General features: G+C 38.0%; 1 protein-coding gene across 1 annotated transcript in view; it reads right to left on the bottom strand.

Moving 5' to 3' along the window:
* LOC145468118 (beta-1,3-galactosyltransferase 6-like) overlaps positions 1 to 9,755 on the bottom strand; it is a 41,892-nt gene extending 32,137 nt beyond the window's left edge. The window contains exon 1 of the mRNA XM_081451803.1: positions 9,737 to 9,755. The gene's annotated coding sequence lies outside the window, so the exon portion shown is untranslated. The remainder of the gene's footprint in view (positions 1 to 9,736) is intronic.
* Positions 9,756 to 20,165: the final 10,410 nt, after the last annotated feature.

The raw sequence follows: 20,165 nt of genomic DNA, 5'->3' as shown, positions 1-20,165 counted from the left end.
GGAGCGAGGTCAATTAATTGAGTTTATATCTTCCCGTGAGGAGTGAAATGATGTGAAGTATATATGAAATAATTCATATTTGAACTGCGGTTGTAGATGAAAGTGAAGAATGATCATCGCACCGGTATCGCGGAGGTCACGGGTTCGAATCCCGTTGAAGCCCTGATTTTTTTCAGGCTTCTTCTTTCCAATTGCTTAAATTGTAAAATTTACTGCGATGATCATTTTTCACTTTCAATTTCGATACTGCCCGCTGGAAAATGTCCGGACCATTTACCATAAGAATCCTTGAGATCTTCACACACTAAAACAGCGTTGGAAACGCAAAAATTATCGTAGAAACGTTGAAATATTTCGGCCATTATTTCAAATATTTCACGTCTCTATAGTCTTCAGAGTCTTTGACAACTTGGCGATTCTGCAAGTGCCTCTTAGCTAATAAAATTCAACTCCTGATGTCTACTTGAACAAGATATAGCGCTGGAAACTGATTCAGTGCTAAAAAGTTCATATTCACAATACCTCACACCCTGATGGTTTCTCCACAGCTGTTCCAGATCTCAGATCTTTCTCTGTGGAAAGCGTGCGATCAAAGCACGCAAAAGATCGAGTAGAACGCAGGAAAGTGCGCGAATTCTACCTTGCTCGCGCCCTCGACAATATATTTGAGAGAAAATAGAAGGTTCCAAAGTAATGCAAAAAACACCTGAGGGAAAACGGTGCAAAGTCACGATAGCCGCTATTTGCATTTACGTCACACAACAATCGAAACTTTGAGCATTAAACCAAACAGAAAGATAAAAGAAATAAAAAACAGGAAAAAAGCTCTTCACAGTTTTGATGATTGGCAGAGAAACAAACATATAATATTAACTCACCGATTAAAGCAGGTTAACTAAAAACCGACTAATGAAAAAATTCCTTGCAACAGTGGGAGTTTTTGTTGAGCCAAAATCTTCGAGAAAAACCTCCAGGGTATTTTCGAAACATTTAGCGAGGTTCCAGCATTTTCTCTATTTCTGCTTAAATCTTTGCACTCTTTCACATGACTATTGCTTTGTTTATAACTGTCAGTCAACTTTAACTTTCTTCTAAAACTGCCCGCTCAATTACGAACTCGGTTATGTTTAGCTAGCATAGGTAATGCATCAGTCAATTCGAGCAGTGCCCATCCCCCCCCCGCCCCCCCGTGCTAACCCCCAGGCATTAGCTTTTTTTTAAAAAAATTGGCAAATTTCCCGGGGTGGGGAAACATGAGCTGTCTAAATGCCCCGGGGTGGGGACGAGGAAAGAGGGCAAATGCCCCGCCCCCGGGATCGTCGCCTTCCAACACCTCCGCAGTTTTTTAATTTATTAGAGAATAAAACGGTCAACTGTTCAGTATTTTAATGCAACGGTAAGACTGCAAGGACAACAGTACGTGTTAGTTGATTCTGATTATATTTAGTTCTTTATATTTGTTTTTAACAGTTTGCTAGAGGATAGCTGGGATTGCGGCGGACGTGCCCCCAGCCGCGAGCGATGATAGGCGCCTGTATTCGCAGGCTACTTTTTCTGTGAAGAATCAAGACATTTTAAATGATGATGCATTTCATTTTAAGCTCGCAAGATCTGTCTTCAAGATCGCATCATTTGAATTCGCAAACCTTAAGTATTTTAACTCCACTTTCATGAATTTAAAAAATGCTAGGCTAGTTTTGAATGCGAAATAGTCGTGTTCACGTCAGTTTACGTCATTGTTTTGTGATAAACAAATTATAGTTCACCTTGTCGCTTATATTTATATGCTTACAAGTAATGAAGAAATATCTAAAATTGAGAAAACATAACTTTAAAAACAAGTTTCTCTAGTACCTGACGGACAAACCATTGTTCGACAAACGCCTCGTCTTTCTCGATGAACTCATCCATGGCACTTTCCAAAACACGTGTGTCGAATGCCCGGGGGTCGCCCCGGGGTACGCAAATGCCCAGTCCCCGGGCCGCGATAAAATTGCGGATGCCCCACCCCCGGGAATGACAACTTGAGCAAATGCCCCGCGGTTGCCGCGGGGGGGGAGGGGGATGGGCACTGCTGGAATTGACTGATGCATAACGGTCGGATGAATGCGAGCGCAGTATAAGATTTACTCTACGAGTGACGTTTAAAAATTCTCGCAAAGTTGCACGAGATTTTTGGCGAGTGCAATTTGAAAGAATTTTCAAATATCGCCAATATTGTAAATCCTTAAGTGCTTGATATTTCAAACGATTCTTCATATATTATATGTTTGAGAAAGTTACGAACGCACGCGAGTTAATCTGCCCTGCAGTACATATATTGTTAGCCTGCAATGCATATATGATTAGCCTGCTCTCAGCCAATCACAAGTCGCAATGAGGTCATTTTCCAGGTTACATAATAAGCGTTTCGACTGTCAATTACAGTCATCCGCATTTTTAGAAGACTAAATTTGCATAATACCCACTTAGGGTTATGGTTACGGTTAACATATGTTATATTGAAGATTAAGCGTAGTTCAATTTAGTCATACATCGCTTAGCGGGAATCCGCATATAGCGGTTCTTATCACGCGAATATAGTTGGTCGATTATGGCAAGCCGTTTGTAGCAAAATTCAATCCTTGCAATATATGTTTAATCCTTTAAATAACGGTTTTATTTAAAGATAGAAAAAGGCATTCAATCCAATGATAAATAAGAATTTTGGTTCAATTCAATCTTTTAATTTTCATGATTCAATCCAATACCTGGAATATTGATTCAATCCAATACCTAAAATATTGATTCAATCCAATACCTGAAATATTGATTCAATCTAATACCTGGAATATTGATGCAATCCAATACCTGGAATATTGATTCAATCCAATACCTAAAATATTGATTCAATCCAATACCTCAAATATTGATTCAATCCAATACCTGGAATATTGATGCAATCCAATACCTGGAATATTGATTCAATCCAATACCTCAAATATTGATTCAATCCAATACCTCAAATATTGATGCAATCCAATACCTGGAATATTGATGCAATCCTATGGTATGGAACGCCAGAACTGTCTTATGATACTTTTTTTTATTATATTGGGTGGTTATGTCATTATATTGAGTAGTTATGTTATTATATTCGGTGATTAACTCATTATACTCGGTGCTTATTCCATTATACTCGGTGCTGTCTTCATTATATTCGGTGCTTATTCCATTATATTCGGTGCTTCCCTCGTTATATTCGGTGCTTTCTTCGTTATATTCGGTGCTTGTTTCCTTATATTCGGTGCTGTCTTTATTATATTCGGTGCTTATTCCATTATATTCGGTGCTTACTTCATTATATTCGGTGCCTACTTCATTATATTCGGTGCTTACTTCATTATATTCGGTGCTTACTTCATTATATTCGGTGCTTACTTCATTATATTCGGTGCTTACTTCATTATATTCGGTGCTAACTTCATTATATTCGGTGCTTACTTCATTATATTCGGTGCTTCATTATATTCGGTGCTTACCTCATTATATTCGGTGCTTACTTCATTATATTCGGTGCTTACTTCATTATATTCGGTGCTTACTTCATTATATTCGGTGCTTACTTCATTATATTCGGTGCTTACTTCATTATATTCGGTGCTTACCTCATTATATTCGGTGCTTACTTCATTATATTCGGTGCTTACTTCATTATATTCGGTGCTAACTTCATTATATTCGGTGCTTACTTCATTATATTCGGTGCTTACTTCATTATATTCGGTGCTTACTTCATTATATTCGGTGCTTACCTCATTATATTCGGTGCTTACCTCATTATATTCGGTGCTTACTTCATTATATTCGGTGCTTACTTCATTATATTCGGTGCTTACTTCATTATATTCGGTGCTTATTTCATTATATTCGGTGCTTTCTTCGATATGATCGTCACCAGTCTTCGCAAGGGGTCGTACAATTTGGAGGTAGTCTAGGGAAAGCCGGGAAAAACGGGTGTCACGAAAACTCAGACCCCTCGAAATTAAAAACTCAATTGTTATCACCCGAATTGCTCTATGGCCACAATGGGGCGAGATGTTTATCTTCTCCGGTTTATGTTGTCGCGTCGATCGAACGGTGAAACACAAATATTTAACTTCTCAGGTTTATCGCTGTCGCGTCGGTCAAACAGTGAAGAACTAACAAGGTTTAGAACAGCAGCCGACACTGCTTTTCAAAACAGACCTTTTTTATGCAATCGTATGCAGCAAAAAAATGTGTTGTTCTCTGAAACATACTCGTTTGATCGCAATCTACTTTTTGACTTTATGTGCGTTGCGTGACTGTCGGCACGTAAAAAGTCAACACGTAAAAAGCACGTGAAGGTCGAACCGATTGAACCGCCATGTCTGGTCTCGAAATGTGAGTGAACGAAAATTGAAATGAAGAATACAAAAGCAAAAACCGACACAACTTCTGGTTCTTTACGTTGTGGCAAAAACTGTGCTACTTGTCCCTACATTTCTCACGGACTTACTACATACTTCTACCGGGGAAACGCGCGCCATAAAATCCAACCTGACCTGTGACACTAAAAACCTCATCTACATGATTCAATGTAACCGCCGTAATTTACAATACATAGGAGAGACGAAACGACGATTAAAAGACCGATTTAATGAACACCGCCGTACCATAGACAACCCTAACAACAAATCTAAACCTACTACAGCCGCCGAACATTTCCTGTCCTCTCCTAACCACACTGCTAACGACATGCAATTAATCCCCATCGAAAAAATCGTTTCTAACCGAGACTCTATCCGTACGGCCAGGGAAGCTTTTTTAATTCAAAAAGGCAGAACAATTGATCCTAATGGTCTGAACATCCGCGAAGAAACATATTAATTGTTTCCATTTGTTTTCTTTTGTTATGTTCTTTTATCGTGTTATTTTATTTTACCGTATGCTTATCTTCAATTTACACGATCAATTACTTTTGCGTAGTCCGGTATTACGTAAATATCGGCTACATAAAAACACGCACCAATGTAAAATCTTCCATTGTACCTGAAGAAGGCTGGTTTGGCCAGCCGAAATGTAGTACACCTTCAAAAAATCATTCTACGTTGTGTCGGTTTTTGCTTTTGTATTCTTCATTTCAATTTTCGTTCACTCACATTTCGAGACCAGACATGGCGGTTCAATCGGTTCGACCTTCACGTGCTTTTTACGTGTTGACTTTTTACGTGCCGACAGTCACGCAACGCACATAAAGTCAAAAAGTAGATTGCGATCAAACGAGTATGTTTCAGAGAACAACACATTTTTTTGCTGCATACGATTGCATAAAAAAGGTCTGTTTTGAAAAGCAGTGTCGGCTGCTGTTCTAAACCTTGTTAGTTCTTCACTGTTTGACCGACGCGACAGCGATAAACCTGAGAAGTTAAATATTTGTGTTTCACCGTTCGATCGACGCGACAACATAAACCGGAGAAGATAAACATCTCGCCCCATTGTGGCCATAGAGCAATTCGGGTGATAACAATTGAGTTTTTAATTTCGAGGGGTCTGAGTTTTCGTGACACCCGTTTTTCCCGGCTTTCCCTAGACTACCTCCAAATTGTACGACCCCTTGCGAAGACTGGTGACGATCATATCGAAGAAAGCACCGAATATAATGAAATAAGCACCGAATATAATGAAGTAAGCACCGAATATAATGAAGTAAGCACCGAATATAATGAAGTAAGCACCGAATATAATGAGGTAAGCACCGAATATAATGAAGTAAGCACCGAATATAATGAAGTAAGCACCGAATATAATGAAGTAAGCACCGAATATAATGAAGTTAGCACCGAATATAATGAAGTAAGCACCAAATATAATGAAGTAAGCACCGAATATAATGAGGTAAGCACCGAATATAATGAAGTAAGCACCGAATATAATGAAGTAAGGACCGAATATAATGAAGTAAGCACCGAATATAATGAAGTAAGCACCGAATATAATGAAGTAAGCACCGAATATAATGAAGTAAGCACCGAATATAATGAGGTAAGCACCGAATATGATGAAGTAAGCACCGAATATAATGAAGTAAGCACCGAGTATAATGGAATAAGCACCGAGTATAATGAGTTAATCACCGAATATAATAACATAACTACTCAATATAATGACATAACCACCCAATATAATAAAAAAAAGTATCATAAGACAGTTCTGGCGTTCCATAGAAAATACTAATTCACGGCTGTATAGACGGATTTTCTCGGAGAATAACGTTTTTGAAATGTACTGCCAACAATAAAGCAGAAACAGTTCTTGATGCCGTTAAGAGAGACGGAGAATTTTGGCCTTCGAGAGGACGAGTAGATCATGGTGTTGAAAACGTTGGTGTGTGCGGTACAATAGAGCAGGTTAGAAGAGAGGAGAGGGGCAGCTTCACTGCAGGGCCATCAACACAACCAACGAATTGAAAGATTGTGGAGGGATGTTTCCGTTGTGCTTTCCACTTGTACTTTTACACTTTTTGTAGCATGGAATTGTCAGGCATCCTGGACACTGATAATTCAGTGCATCTTTCTACCTTACACTTAGTTTTTCGACCAAGGATAAACCTTGCTCTTTGCCAGTTCACTGAAGTTTTTAACCACCAAAATGTAAGAACAGAAAAAAAACTAGTTGTCGTACCAAATGTGGCTTAATCATATGATGCAGCCTGAAAACCCCCTTTCAAATGGAAAGTCATATGATTTTGAATACTATGGTGATGATCCTGATGGTCCAACTCCATTGGACAGTGATAACAATGTTGTAGTTGAAGAAATTGACCTGGGTCAACATGATTCAGTGTAGTCATTTGTATTGGAAAGGCTATATCCCTTAAGATAATCAAGTCAAATGGGAGTAGACATCTTCCAAGAGGCTCTAGAACTAGTGACAGTTAAACTTGGGCAACTGACAATTGTATAATACTACATGTGTGTGGGCTGGGTAAAGGAGATTATGGCCCTTAAAGTATTTTTGCAACTCAATTCACAACAGAAAACCTCACCCTGTATCAAGTAAATTATTTTCTCATCTTCCTTTTCATTGATATACAAAACTCAGAAACTGCTTGAATTACAGAATGCCTAACTTCTAGCAACACAACTAAGCTGAAGAGAAATCAGGGCATTTGATAACTGCCATGTGCACTACTCTGCCTTGTAGATTTTTCAGGTGCTTAGCAAAATAGATGTTAAAATGTTGCAAGGTTAATTTGTTATCTTATTTTCAAAAGAACCCAGGACACAAGACTAACTTCTTGGTGCACTGGCGTAATGGCTACTAACAGGACTCATGTCACTAGCCAAAACTAACTTTACACCAGCCAGCCTTTTTCATACACAGCTTCACTGACTTTTGTGGTCAATCTTGGACATTTCTTGTTGCTTCTAAAATGTTAATAATAATCACTAAGAAAAGTTCACTCCCACAAACACGATTCCTGCTTTTCTTGAATATGCTTATGTTCAATCTCTGATGTACTTTTATCAGTGTTGCCATTTTCTTTTATCTCCCTATTTATCATATGCTTATTAAGGCAATTATTTCCATGAAATCCACTCATAGTTTCTATTCTCTTCAGTTTTACTTTGTCAGGATAATTCTCAATTTTGTTTTCATCCAGTAGACCAGTACTCCATTCCATCATGATTGTCACAATGGCTAGTGAAAGTGCAAAATCTACTATTCAAAACTGAAATGTGTGGCTAGTTGGCAGTAGTGTTAGCCTTGAGCCCTGGGTACCCGATAATATTCACAACAAATTGGTGCAATGTTTGTCATAGAATATCGTGAAAAACATCGTTTTTAGGAAAGAAGTACCACAGGTGGGTTAAATAATGCAAAACATGAGACAACAACATTGAAAAACTTAAAACACATCCCAATGTTCAATGATTGCTGTCTTGTAAAATGTAAAGGTTCTTATTTCAAAAATAACATAAAGCCAGGTTTACACAAGCAGTTTTTGTGAGAAAAATGTTTGACCGTGTACATAGCAAAGCAAAAATTTGTTTACAGTTCAACGTTTAGTGTGCCAGTAATGATTGGACAGCAGAAATATGCACAATACCAGAGACCAATGTGGTAGCACAATTTGCCACAGTTTATGTTATTTGCCACAAAAAGCTAGCACACACAGCTTTTAATAAACAAATATGTTTGTCACATAAAAATTGGTTAACTTACATCTACAAAAGCGACAGTAATGGAATCTAAATTTTCCGTGTCCCTTGTGTCTCGGTTGTAGCAATGCCTCATTTACCTAAGCAGACTAATGGTTTGATCAAGAACTTCGGCGTGCGCTTCTGCAACTTCTGAGTCAAAATTCTCAAAAATTATTTCCGTTTTATCCAAGACGTCTGCAAGAAACTTAGGAAACTCGACTTCTAAATCTAGTTCTCCTTCGCCCGCCATGTTTTCAGTGCTCTCTAGTGCTCGGTTACTCTCGTTCCTGTTGGCCGCGCTCGGCCCAGGAAGATTGCATCAATATTCGAGGTGGATTGCATCAATATTCGAGGTATTGGATTGAATCATTATTCGAGGTATTGGATTGAATCAATATTCGAGGTATTGGATTGCATCAATATTCGAGGTATTGGATTGCATCAATATTCGAGGTATTGGATTGAATCACTATTCGAGGAATTGGATTGAATCAATCAATATTTGAGGTATTGGATTGAATCAATATTCCAGGTATTGGATTGAATCATGAAAATTAAGAGATTGAATTGAACCAAAAATTTTATTTGCCATTGGATTGAATGCCTTTTTATGTGTTTAAATAAAACCATTATTTAAAGGATTAAACATATATTGCAAGGATTGAATTTTGCTACAAACGGCTTGCCATAGTCGATTCAAATTCCTTTTACTCGAAATATAGTCAGACATTAACATTTCTGTTAAAGGGAAAGTTCAAATAAATGACCTATAATATAATCACTTCGAATTCGCAAAAGAAGGTCTGCCGGCAAAGTTCGAGAAGTAAACATCGAGAAACGAATAGCAACACTCACACAATATTCCAGTTTTAATATATATGACTCGTTCTCGAAACTGAGCGAAATAACAACCTTAGTAGACAATACAAACGTTTTTTTGCGTCAATCACATTCGAAGAAATAACAATTGTAATGATTATCAAGACAGTCGTGCTGATACTAAAATAAGCCTTTCTGCGAAATCTTGAAGTCTCAATCTCTTTAAACATTAACTTTTAATTATAACACCCGTTCATTTAATTAAAGTAATATATCTCAAGCGTTCGGTACATATCTTAGTCCATAGAGTAATTATGGGTGTCATTTCAAGGCTAGAAGTTTCCTCAATTTAATCTAAGTTTGAAAGTCCTACCTTGAAGATTCATTCCAAGTATAAAGCATGCCTAAATGACCTCCATCTTTTGCAATATCGATCAAGTTCCTGTAAGATTCATGTCAGTTATGCATGTTATTGCTATGTTAGAGTTTCATTGACTGACGGTGGAAAAGTTCTTGTCGTCTATACAAATGGTCGATAAGTGTGATCAGGACATTAGCTGGAGAATCGAAAATGTCCACGACAATTAAATTCTTAACTATCTTACCGAAAGGTGAATTTTAGTTTTCGTACCTCGCAAGATTGGACCCAAGACGCTTAAGATACCGTTTTAACATGACATTTTCGCATATCATGCAAGGGATAAGCTCACCTTTTCTGTGTAAGGAAATATGAAGAACCGATCCTTGTATGATGACTTCAGCCAATGTGATACTGAACTGACACGTAGACTTTTTGCTGAAGCGTTAAGGACTACATCGACGACTGTCACTTCATGGACTACTCATAAACATTCCGCGTTGTAAATATTGCACAAATACAGCTGTGTAATATTGTTCTTTTTATTGTTTTGGTAGACATAAGGTCGGCAAAATATGATAACTTCTATAAGATTGTTAATTTGTTTACAGTATTTTGCACTGGTGTTGAGTTTTCAAGCAAACAAAATGGCTATTACTTGAGACATAAAGATCAATATGTACCTTTTCATATTTACATCACAATGGTGTAATAAGGTATCTTGTGAAGGTTAATTACTCGTGGAGAGTAAGGTCATTTGACTGACTACTGAGTCAAATGACTCGTGGAGAGCAAGGTCATTTGACTGATTACTGTGTCAAATGACCGTGCTCGCCATGAGTTCTCGTAGCTCAGTGGATAGAGCGCCCGCCCGGTGTTCGGGAGGTCATGGGTTCGATTCCTGTCGGGGACTCAGAATTTTTCTTTGTCCCACGCTCGTGTCATGTTGATTAATTCACCTTCACATTTCATTACCGAGCGTAAAATTCACCATCTTCATTAACTTATCACATAAGGTATCTTATTATATGTAATATTCCCGATCACTTAATTTTTGAAGGGCAATATTTTTTGTGACATTGAAAATTCTAAAATCTTTTCTAACATTTCTGGTAACAAGTAAGGAAATTTCTCCGTTCGCGACGTCAAACTTTGGCGTTTAGAAAAACATCACAAAAACCGCGAAATTTCATACAAAGGAGTTTGCAAGCACAAGTACTGTTTGGTCTCAAACATGCAAATTTGCCTTGCAATGCATATATTAAAGATAAATTGGCCTGTTCTCAGCTAATCAAGTCACAATGAGGTCATTTTCCACATTAAATAAAAAGTAAAATTACTTGAACAATTTATTAGCTATAACTCTAAAGAACTTTGATGTGAATAACGTTTATTTTCTCAACCACACTGAATTGAAGATGCTCTTCAGTGAGTTAATTCGATTCAGAGTTACCAGGAATGTCAAAATTTTAGCGTATATAGTGAAGATACGAAAGACATATCAGAAAATACGCGTTTTGGCTGTATTACACTCATCCACATTTTCAGATGACGAAATATGCATGAGAACTCTTTGCCCCTGAGGCAAATGTCTGAAATTTGACATACTTGATCACTAGTCATTCAATTTTACTTGATCGAAATATATTTACGTCAAACTTGTGCAACCAAATCAGTTTTTTTCACACGAAAGTTCAGTTGTAGGTTTTAGAAGAGAGATTGTCAAACAGTAACGTTAAAATGTGTTTTAATGAAGATTAAGCGTAGTTCAATTTAGTCATCCATCGCTTAGCGGGAATCCGCATGGTTCTTATCACCTTAAGGACTTTCGGTAGAAAATTTCCAACAAATTTCCAATAAACATTTCCAATAAAAAAATACTTATTTAGAACAATAATTGTCCACCAAGTCGATGCTCATTTTGAAATGTTTTCCAAATGCATCGCAGTTCCATTATTACCAAAGAGCAAGCAAGGTTTCAGTGTAAGATAATGAGTATTGCTAATGGGAATACACGCTGTACACATTGGTTGACTTTGTGGGTCTTTGGAGCGGATAAGGAGGTAAAATCTTTGTGGCTTGTGCAACGCAACTGAGATTACGAAGGTCACGATGTTGTCGATTTCAATTACAGCGTTCTGTCAAGATTTGATATCAATTTTCAAGTTTTGACATCGGCTAAATAGTACGTTTCATTTTAGAATCATCAGTAGAAAATGGAAAGAAAGAATCAAAACACTACAAAGCTAGGTTTTGTAAATTAAACTGACCGGTCTATAGAGTGTGTGCATTGTAACGCAATAAAAAATAAAATCAAAAACTATTCAGTGGATAAAGTCAAGAAATTGTGATAGTATAGACGATAAATAAAGAAGACAGTTCTCCAAGTTTAAGGTGTGTGCTTTGTCCCAAAGTTGAGATATTCGTCGAAATGTTCCGCGCAAAATTATAGAGTATGGAGCCGCCATGTCCTCCAATATGGCGGCCGGAAAATAGTGTGAACATCTGGAACTTACTTTGGCTATCTAGACAACTAATTGTCTGAACCGAACCAAAAACCATTTACACAAACTCTTTTCCTAATACTTTAACTCCTGAAATGGCTAAAAATCGCGAGATAAGTGTATATTTTTCGGCAAGCGCGATCTTCATGTCACACACCGCCATAACTCCGAAATTCAAAATGCGCTGGTTTTCAAACGAAGGACGCCATTGAGCTGGTAAGTTGTAAACGGATAGTAATAGACCGTGAATAAATTTGCAAATATTCCGGCCACGTTTTCCTGCCTTTTCCACACAGCGTCTGGAGATCACTGCTAATAATTCAGCAATGCTACCTATTTAAACTATTTCTGAATTTTATTTTTTGTCAGAACCCTAGGCCTGTATCTGAAGGGCCCATTAACCGATTCATACGCGCGCTCGCGCGCGTTGCTAAGGAGGTGAAATTTCACTTCCGGCCACTTACGTCAGCCTGAGCACGGAAAATAAAAACAACTCAAAAGCTTGCAAATTCGCATACATTTTAGATGTTTTTCTTTGTGTTTCACAAAATGCAAAGCAAAAAAAGTACAAGCAAAGACAAAGTAAGAGAAAGACAGAAAAACAAGAGCAATAGAAAGAGAAAAACTAACTCCGTGTGGCTTTGTGTGATCTCACCGGAGTGCGCTGGTAGTGTAAATTGCGCACGCGCTGATAGGGTAACTTCCAATAGATATCGGGCGCACTTCCGGTTTCTTTAAATGCTAAAGGAAACGCGGTTTTTCATTAAATCCAGCCTTTTTCGACGATTTTCGATTAAAGCCAACGTTGGCAACATAGCTATGCATTCCTTTTTCGAAATCATGCTTTTTTCAGAAAATTACGAATTTTTCAATATTTTGAAATGCTCTCAAAATCTGACCTTTTAGAAATGAAACAAAATCGATGCATAGCGTAATGAGGATTTAAATTAAAATATTAAATCAAAGAAAAAAATCCCGAGAAAGAAATTTGCCTGGGAGCCTTTGCATTTTTTCTGTATTAGTCACATGACCATGGGCGTGGCCTGATGACGTCATCACTAGTGTTACTGGTCATGAAAAAGTTGGAACACATGAAATAACTCTGAACTAACTAAAAATGAGGAGGTTAGATGAGACTGAATTTTCCTTAGCAACGGCTCGAAAAGATCGGTTAATAGGCCCTTAAACGTGGCATGGTTGATTAAAACAATGTCAGAGCGTTTTGAATGAAAACAATCTGAATAAGCGTGACAACCGAATTTGCATAATGAAGTGTGAGAATCGCAAAAAGCGCAGAAAGTTCAAAGTCGCTGTGGGAAAGGAAGGTTAAGGGACCGTTCATTTTTTATAAGGTAGGGGGGGCTGGTGGGATTTGGGGGGGGGGGCCATGCGAAAAAAAATGGCTTTCGAGGGGGGGCCATCCCAAAAAAATAAGGGAAAAAGGGGGGGTCACGTGAAATATTTTAGTAAAACTTTAAAATGGCATGATGTTTGAATATCAAAAAAATTGCTATAGAATAAACATAGAAGGCAGGATACAAATTTATTATAAACTTTCCATTTGCTTTAAAAAAACGTTTGGCGACAAAAAGCATTTGTAGCTACTGAAAAGAAGTATTTAACACTGTTATTTTCGAATGCAACTTTCACTGGCAGTCATCTTCATCTTCGCTGTCGTCGAGTTCTTCGTCGCCGCTTGTGCTGCTATTGGAGTCTCTTTCACCAATGCTGCAACAAGCAGCAATGCTTTCCGTCAGAGTGTACTCTTCAGGGTACATGAAGGTGTAAACATAATCTCTGACTTCCTGCTCAAGGTTGGTGGTGATTCTGCTTCTTGCAGCATTGGTGAAATAATTCCCTTCCAAGAGCTGTGCGATGTATGGCCCATCTCTTCTAAATAACGACGTGGCAACATGCTCAACTTCAATACACTCTTCCGGGACGGCCGTTCTAGGAGGGTACACAAGGCATTGTGGAAGATCATTTCCTAGCGGGTTTCCAACACAGATTCCATAAACTCGTTGGACGTTGTTTTCAGTCCGCTTCCTCTTTCTTTCATTTGACTTTCTGCGGTTTTCTTTTTTCCTTCTCCTTTTGTTGATGTGCTGTTTGAGTATGCCCTTGAATATGCTGTTATAATTGCTCTTCTTATTTTCTAGTGCTTCCATGTCCTGCGTGACATTCGTCAACTTAGCTTCTATAAATTTGATCTGTTTTACATTAAAACTGTGGGCAAATTCTTCGCCCTGCTTTAAAGCAAGCCCATTGGACTGAAAGAGTGTGGAATCGTGGCATTCAACTTTTCCACCATTGCTCTGTGTTCTTTGATGGAGAAGTTCAGTTTTCTTCCATCACTGGACTTCAACTGGTACCCTGGCATGGAAAACTCACTCGCCCTTTCTGAACAGCCATCCGCACTTAGAAAGATTGGTTCTTTTGCTTGTAAGATGTCAAACTGCCTGGATCGTTCAGCTGTAAACCTTTTCTTAAACGACTCGTCGCTTTCGCCATTATTGCGCATTTTGGACTGAGCCTCTTTCATGATTATTATGGACGTGCCCCGTTCTACATCGTGCAAGACATAGCAGCACTCAACTAACGTCAAGGAGCTTAAAGCAAAAATACGCACTCAACGTATAGCATCAACCCCATTTTAAAGACGGGGTTTGCAAAAGAGGAGGAAATAAAAAGGAGGAATAAACCTATACATCGAGCAAGAGAAACACAAGCTCGATCAGATAGCTGCAAGAAACATAGGAATGTCTCTAGACAAACGTATAGCTTTCTCAAAGTAAAGCTACGGCGTCTCCGAAGGAAATCGTAGGAGAACAAATATGATATCCGTGATAACGATCTACCTACTATGCTTGCAAACAGTTCTAATCACAGCCGGGCCCGGCGTCACAATATAGAATGCAAGTAAGCAACATGTTCACGGTAAATTTCATATTTTGTCCTTCGAAAGCAAATTCATGGAGATTTAAAAGCATATCTTGCAATAGAAATGAGCCTAAACAATGCATAAACACATGGCAAATTACAGCAGAAACCATGCAGACCTATGACCTGTAAAAATTTGCCATAGCACGATCTAACGGCTCAACTCCACTAAAATTCCTCCTTATTACACAACATGAAGTGCCCTTCATGAACACGAGTGAAGCGACAAGAAAGGTCGAGCGACGGAACAGAGAACGGTAAATGTACAAATGTCACGAACCGTAAAAGTCGTGTAGGCTAGTCAACCCCATATTACCTTGAAAAATTAAGAAATTTTAAACCATAGATAAATTTAAACCACAACAAGTATGCTAAAATTTATAAAAAGTAATCCACTATTTGCAAGATTTGAGAACACTCGTAGCTTTTTGTTTTACCTGGACAGGGCAACATTTATACATGCCTATCACTAGAGTAAAGGTAAAAACCTTCCAAATAGAGACATCTGTAAATTAAATGTAATAATGTGTTTCACACAACACATCAACAGATTTCCAGTTTTTTCACAACACTTCGTATTTGGTTCAGTATCACAATGCAGGAGCAAGGAAAGACTCTGTTCCAGGCCACTGTTACTTCCGTAAGATTAAGAAGTTTATGAATGAACACTATGAGGAGGGGGAGAACTACAGAGAGTTTCTAAAGTTGTCCTGTCAAGAAAAGGTAGGAGAAATTTGTTCTTTTTGTTGTGAATGGACTGGATCACCCATAGAAAGATATCCTAAACCAGTTCCTGACCATTCCTGCCTACCGGAATACCACTACCTCTCCTACCAGAAGACCCCAAAAGAAGGGCGTGATCCAGATGACTGGCAGCCAAGGGTCCAAGCGAAGAAAGAGCATGGAGGTGGCAGGCTGGTTTTATCTTACCCAGAGAGCGTTGCTCTATTTGCAGATAAGTTTATTGTCAAATCAAAGTTTGTGGTGGATTATCTTCAGCATCTTGAAGTGCTGGAATTTAAAAGGAAAAAGAGAGCAGAAGAAAAGGCAAAGTTAAGTAGGGACGCAAAAGATAAATCATATGAGGATTATCCTTGGACTGAGTTGTGCGAAGATCTAACCAAGCTTAAAAAGCAACGTGTTCCAGAACAAAACAAGTACTTGAACCACCACGGGCTGAAGCAGCATTTGAAAAGCAGCAAGAGTGAGAAAGTAAAGGCAATTGTAAGACATTCATGCTTGCGGCAGAAGAGTCCTCTCAGAGCTGGCCAACCAACACTGAGAAATGCCAGGACATTGACACAAAATGACAACAGGGTAAGTGCTGACAGCAGTGAAACGGATGAAAGTGACAATGATGAGTATGACAGTGATGCCATTGACTCTAGGGGAGAAGATGACTCAAGTGATGTCATTCTTGCATTCATCAATTCAGATGAGGAAGATACCAATGAGAGGCCAAATGCCACACGCTCAGGGCGAGCCATAACTAGGAGATCCGAAATTGACTTCTCTTTCTTTTGATTTGTTTTTTAAACAACAGCTCTCTGTAGTATAGGGATTGTAAATATTGTCTTCATAGTGAGCACAATAACGTGAAGTAGGGGGATAATAGAGAAATATTAAAAAAGTTGAAATCTAAATATTGTTTGTTCAATTTTTTTTTTTTTGGGGGGGGGGGTCATCCCAAAAAATGACCGCTATAAGGGGGGGCCATGTGAAAAAATTGGTAAGCTGAGGGGGGGTCATGCGATTTTTAAATGGTGCTTCCCAAATCCCACCAGCCCCCCCTCCCTCATAAAAAATGAACGGTCCCTAAAAGCGCAAGATATTTTTACATTTCTATGCTTACTATAACCTTTTCTTAGCAGAATTCTGTTAAAGTTTTGAGCGGCCGGGTTTGGACTTGGGAAATAAACGCCAGTGAAGACATGCTATTTTCGCAGGTTTTCAGAAAATAACAGATAAATTTTCAGGATCCCAAAAAACAAAATATATTAAAAATAACGTGCATTTCTTCCCTTTGAACGATCACTTAACGAAGGGATAATAACAATATTTTCTGTTACGTTTGGTGGTCTTTGAGCAGCGAACTCGTCAATTTAGGCAATTTTCCGTCCTTGCAACGCTCAAATTTAATCGTTTTCCGGCTGATTGTTTTGAGCTCTAAAAAATAATTTCGACGTATTTGCAAAAACTAAAGTTTTTGCATTTACTTATGACCGAAGATAGTTCACTGAGAAAAGTTTGAAGGAAAACTTTTTTCCGACCCGAGGTGCAGTGGACCGCTTTTAGAGAGACTGCCCCCTAAATTCTCAACTATCTTACCGAAAGGTGAATTTTAGTTTTCGTACCTCGCAAGATTGGACACGAAACGCTTAAGATACCCGTTTTAGCATGACATTTTTGCATATCATGCAAGGGATAAGCTCACCTTTTCTTTGTAAGGAAATATGAAGAACCGATCCTTGAATGATGACCTCAGCCAATGTGGTACTGAACTGACACGTGGAATTTTAGCTCAAGCGTTAAGGACTACATCGATGATTATACTTCATAGACTACTCATAAATCTTCAGTGCTGTAAATCTCGCACAAATACAGCTGTAGAATATTGTTCTTTTTATTGCACTGGTAGAGATAAGGTCAGCAAAATATAACTTCTACAAGATTGTTAATTTGTTTACAGTATTTTTGCACCGTTGTTAAGTTTTCAAGCAAACAAAATGGCCATTACTTGAAACATAAAGATCAATATCTATCTTTTCTTATTCACATCACAATGGTGGAATGAGATATTTTATTATATGAAATTTTCCCGACTGCTTAATTTTTGAAGGGAAATATTTTTTGTGACATTTGTGACATCTTTTCTAACATTTCTGGTAGAAAATAAGGAAATTTCACTGTTCGCGACGTCAAACTTTGGCGTTTGGAAAAACATCACAAAAACCGCGGAATTTCATACAAAGGAGTTCGCAAGCACAACTATTGTTTTGTTCTCAAACATGTAGAGTTGCTAGCAGGTGAACAAACATCTCGTCGTTGAAAAGGTTTTGCTTTCGTGGATTTTTAAAATGGTTAACTCCACTTTAGCTGCTTTCTCTCGAGAAAAATCTTACAATTTTTAAGAGATATATGTTACCGATTGAGCTGGATGTCCGAAGGAAATCTCCAGTTTAACTTTGTTGCAAGTTTATGGACAGAACCTGCATCCGAATACTCCCCAACACGGGCTAGTTTAATATGAATTGAGGCATATTTTCTGATGATTTGTGACTAATATGCGTTTCATAATACGAATGGAGTATCAATTCATTATGAATTTACTTTGATGCTCGTTTAGAACACTGCTGATAAACAAATGTGTCCCCGTGGTTCAATCTATTTTCGTTTTTCAGGTCGCTTGGCAAGTTTACCTGTACTTCTGATTCGTTCTTGTTAATCTGCAGCTCTTTTGTTGTTAGAACAAGGCATTGTTTGTGTTGTCTACCTTTTGTTTCGATTGGCCAGCTGTAAAGAACCTTGAAGTTAAACTGACACTGTCTGACAAACATGAAGAGAAGAGGAATTGTGATCTAGTTTACAACAAACTTCGTTTTTCTTTGTGGAATATTTTGAAATGCAATTCGCCAAGACTAATTCATGAGCGGCCTGATCCTTTTTAACAGTCCGTATTGCAAAATTTGGACACCTCAGGGAACCAATCAAAAACCTCTTTTTCATCGTGGACCAGTTTGACGTCATTAACCAAATAGAAGATGATGTTCCATGATTTCTAAGAAACTAATCCACGCTTGAGGGCTAGAAGAACTGCTAGTGGACGCAACTGCAGAACGCGATTACGTTCGGCAGTTTCTCTAGACCTCAAAAGTGCGTGATTTACATCTGAGCAGCGGTAATTGCACTGGCAACAAAACATCTTGGACGTACATGCTCGATAATTTTCAGCCAAGCATCTATTTAACAATTTTTTTTTTAATATGTTTTATAAATAACCTATGACATAACAATACATTACAGTACATAACTTACTTACAAGTAATTATAGGAGTACAAAAAACAAACGTGAGAACTTACGAAAAAAAAAAAAAAAAAAAGAGATCAAAGTACAAGAAGAAATAAGTACGAGAAAGAAAATAAGACGGAGAACAGGTTCCTTTTTCTAAACTAATAGAGTTAATATCTACAATGGCCAGTAATGTGGCTCCTTTTTTTTTTTGGTTTTGTTGTTAGATCCATTTTGATATTCTATTTATTGTTAAGCGTTACAACTTTATCTGTTTCTTAGATTTGTGCTTCTCTATTTGAAGTTTACTTGCAAGGATGGCCATGAAAGCTTCCCAGTAGTACTCTTCTTCTTTTCTAGAGGCGGTGTAAATATAGTGTTTTGCAATAATCAAGCAGAGGTTTAAACCAAGTCGACGAGAGAAGTCATTGGTAACACCATATATTATCCTGTTTTCATCAAGAGTCATTGGCTCAGAGTTTTTGGAAATCCACCAGTTACTAAACTGAGACCAAATGCTCTTAACTTTCAAACAGGTTGCGAAAAGGTGGGTTAGTGTTTGTCTTTCAGAGCATAGGTGACATTTATCGGATTCTTTAAGTGCGTCTCTAAAAAGTGTTGCGTTTGTTGGCAGAATGTGATGAATAATTTTAAATTGAAAGATGGCAAGTCTGGTGTCCTTGGTGACTTTGAAAGGAAGGCTACAAATGAGTTGTATTGTTTTCTCATTCACAATTGCTTTTACCATCCTTTTTTCAGCAGTAGGCGTTACAAACTTATTTTTAACAAAGAATTGTGTTGCTGATTTGCAAGAGAGCTTATTTAAAGTTAGTCTATCGTTATCTTTACCGTCCAGAGGCGCCTGGATATTTCCTTTTAGGATGTTGATCCATTCTCTAGGGATTGAGTGGCATATGCCATGATACATAAGAAAGTTAGCTTTGATTTTAAATCTAGAGCAGAACTCAGGAAAAGGTAAAAAGGCACTGTTTTGGAAAATATCTTTGAGTCTAATTACTCCGGCTTCGTGCCATTTTTTGTAATAGACAGAAAAACCTCCGATTTTAATGAAGCGATTGTTCCAGATGATTTCATTCAAAACTTGCTCTTTGGTGTTAGGGGAGCCGCAATTTATTTTCTCCCAGGCGTAGAGAGCTTCCTTGTAAACGGCAAGTGGCATTTCAAATTTAAGTGCTTTTAAGTCAAAATTGCATTGAAGTAAAAATAATCCTCCGACATCCCTTAGGTAGCTCAATGGTATGTGGCTCCAACTTGAAGTTTCGTTACTGTCGTTGTCTTTTTATCCAAGAAACTTTAAGTGCAGCGTT

The sequence above is a fragment of the Orbicella franksi genome, chromosome 14, assembly GCF_964199315.1.
Source record: "Orbicella franksi chromosome 14, jaOrbFran1.1, whole genome shotgun sequence".
Lineage (NCBI taxonomy): Eukaryota > Metazoa > Cnidaria > Anthozoa > Scleractinia > Merulinidae > Orbicella > Orbicella franksi.
Note: the sequence above shows the minus strand (reverse complement) of the source record. Positions and strands in the feature narration are given on the sequence as shown.